The following is a 3,353-nucleotide window of genomic DNA, read 5'->3' on the forward strand; positions in this document are numbered from 1 at the left end:
CTCTTCAGTTACTGAGGTGGAGCCTCTCCTGTTGTTTCTGTGAGTGAACTACACACTCCAGGCTAAATGGCCCATGAGTTTACAGCCAGTTCTCCTGTCTCTGTCATCCTTCTCACTGTAGGACTGCTGGGGTGACACATCTACACTACCACATCCAGCTTTTTTGCACGACCTGCAGATCAAATTAGTTCTTTGTATTGCACACAGAGAACTTAACCCTCTCAACTATCTCTTGGCCCCAAGAATCCACTATGAAGAATATTAAATAAGACGCTCATTTTGGCCACGCCTTTAATCCCAGCACTCAGTCCCAGAGGCAGGAACATCTCTGTGAGTTAGAATCCACCCTGGTTTACATAGTGGCATAGCGAGTTCCAGGCTAGATGGGCCAATTGGAAGACACGATCTCAAAAAGATCAAAAAAAAAGGAAAAAGACAAAATGAATATTAATAATATTTTGCATCATATCTAACTTTACATTATGGAAACTAGTCACAGGATCCACATGTAAAACAGGCCCATTTTGATTCATCATGAATTGTCTGTCACTTAAGTAACATGAATCTTGGTTCCAGATTAAATGTAATAGAGCTAATAAATGTTGCTTTAATATCCCCAAGAAAAAATCATGTTGGAAGACCATCTTCCATCTCTAGCAATCTTTACCTTTGATGAGAATAACAATGTTTCAATATTTTGTCTAACACAAAGGTTGTTTCTCCAGTTGCCTGTCATCTAGCCACGCTATAAGGTTTTGTCACTGAATTTCATCTTGTCAAGGTTTTCCATCTCCCTGCTGTTTGGTGTAGATGAAACACCTGTTGCTTCCATTTGGAGTGGGAGATTTTGCCTGTGTTACTGTATATTAAGGGCGTGTAACTTTGTTTTTTATTTTCCATGACTCCCAGCTAAAATTTACCTTGAGTTTCAGTCTTTGAATTTTGCCTTTTGAATTTTCTGATACTCCTGTCTTGAACTAAATATATATGAATTGTAAAATGTCTGTGAACCTGGAACCAGAGGAAAAATGTTATGTTTATGATGGAAAATCTTCCACACAGACTCATGTGTAGGATTTCTCATCTTCAGTTGATGGTTCTGTTTTTGAAGACTCTGAACACTTCAGAAGTAAGTCCTTCCAGGGGAGAAATTGGGCACTGGTGACTTGTTATTGGGGCGGCATCGTTTCCATTCCGTATTCCCTCTATGCAGTTAGTGCACTATGATGTACCTTGCTCTACTTGACTTGAGGGATATCATGAACAATCAAATCTGTAACAGAAGACTCCAGTTATCTTAACAATCGTGGACCATGAATTGATGGATATAAGAAATTTTGGGTTAAAGTCTCAATAACGTTAAGTTAAATTCAGTATTCCTTCCTGGCTATTTTATTTTATTTTATTTTTTTAAGACAGGGTCTCCCCATAGCACCATCTGACATGGAAATAGCTGTGTAGACAAGGCTGACCTTGAACAGAGATCCACCTGCTTTTGCCTCCAGAGTACTGGGATTAAAGAAATGCCAACCTGCCCAGCAATTTTCCTCCTTTAAATGAATCTCAGAGGTATTATGCTTATACTGTTGCCAAAATAACTGATAGTGTGAAAAAGTTCCTAAATATTTTTGTTTTTCTTTTCATTCTGTTTGTCTGAGATGACCATTTCATCATGTACCTTGAGCTGGCCTGGAATTTGTGCTCCTGTCTCAGCCGCCTGTGTGCCACCACAGCTGGTTCATATGTATTATTGAATTTATATATCTTAGCTGGTGTCCATTCAGTCTGTGAAATAATCACTCTGCTGTGCTCTTATTGTTGTACGTGTCCTTTAAATACATGAACTGAACTGAACTGTCTGCAATTTTCTAAGTATCTGGCTTTCAAACTCCTATCCAAACAACCCATAAAGTCTGATTACAACAGTTGATGGTGTTTCAAGAATAAAGTTCCAAAATCTTTTGCATTCTTCCTACAAACCAGTTCCAAATGCCTAGGAATCACACAGCCAAGTTTATCTCAATGGCCCTGCACTCTGAGAAAGTTTACCTATTTATTTTGTCATTGTTGCAACAAAATTCTTGACAAAAAACAATTTAAATGAAGAAAATTTTCTTCTGCTCCCTGTCCTAGGGGATAATTTCCATCACGGTGACTAAAGCATGACAGAAGGAGTAGGAGGCAGGCTGGGCACATGCATCCACAGTCAGGAAGCAGAGTGTGATAGGGAGTAGGTTGGACTATAAGACCTCAACGTTTACCCCAATGAACTACTTGCTCTACCTTCTAAAGTCACCTCCTAAGGGTTCTACAGCCTTCCAATCTCACCACCAGCTGAGGACCAAATGTTGAAACAGGAGTGTCTATGAAAGAGTTCCTACTCAAATCACAACATTATCTAAACTTTAAGTTGTAGAAAGTTTGGTGGTGAAAATTCTAATGCTCTATAAAATAAATGAGTGAATTTTCCATAGAGATGTCCTTCCTGTTCCTAAAGCCTAGCAGAGTTATGAATGTAATCCAATATGAAAATGGGAAATTTACTTGAATCATTAAGATGTTATTTTTCTGGGTTGACATCTTTTCTGTAACTTGATTGCAATGTTCTAAATCAAACATTGCAGACAGCAACATTTTGTAGGAATATCCTGGAAGATAATATATATGTGTGTTCTTGCTACTTGCACACAGATAATGGCTTCAGTTTTATAGTGGTGCATTACATCAAGTGTGTTATATTTTTGAACAAACACATTGGCGGCAACAGACATTTCAAGTGTTTGTGGAGACTTGATTTGTAAAGACAGCATTTGTGTTTTATGTTGTAGCCTTCCTTTGGAAACAATAAGCATTTAATGCTTAGACGGGAGGCAACTTCTCCTACTGATCATCACCTTTCACACACTGCCTGCTGCATTTCATAATGGGCCCTTCACACTACATTGACAGATGTGGTGTAAAAGGACATCCGACTTCAATTTTCCTGCCAATATTCACAATAACTGTAAATATAATCATTTTTTAATGCCAGCATGGGTTCTGCAGTGTATCAAAATAAACAGAACTCCCAAAAGAAAAATGACAGATGAACAAACACGGTTCATTGAATAGTAGACATGGCTTCTTTTGGTGAGACAAACAGTAAGAAGTTGTAAAATCTACTGAAATCTGTTTTTAGAGTGGAGGCGTTCAGACTGAATTTCCTGCGTTGACAACGGACAGCAGTGTTGAGGCTACAAATACAGCTCAAGCTGATGCTGTTATTAGAGATTTCGATGATGAACATAACATCACTGAATAAAAGACTTCTTCGGTGGGTCAATAGAACTGATTCAAGTTATTTATAGAAAGCA

The 3,353-nt window shown here is 38.3% G+C and overlaps 1 protein-coding gene across 1 annotated transcript in view; it reads right to left on the bottom strand.

Moving 5' to 3' along the window:
• Positions 1-3,132, bottom strand: part of LOC103747501 (olfactory receptor 10AG1-like) — a 6,877-nt gene extending 3,745 nt beyond the window's left edge. Inside the window, exon 1 of the mRNA XM_008849963.2 lies at positions 3,117-3,132. The gene's annotated coding sequence lies outside the window, so the exon portion shown is untranslated. The remainder of the gene's footprint in view (positions 1-3,116) is intronic.
• Between the last annotated feature and the right edge of the window lie 221 nt (positions 3,133-3,353).

Source organism: Nannospalax galili, unplaced genomic scaffold, assembly GCF_000622305.1.
Source record: "Nannospalax galili isolate Female #2095 unplaced genomic scaffold, S.galili_v1.0 scaffold565, whole genome shotgun sequence".
In the NCBI taxonomy this organism is placed as follows: domain Eukaryota; kingdom Metazoa; phylum Chordata; class Mammalia; order Rodentia; family Spalacidae; genus Nannospalax; species Nannospalax galili.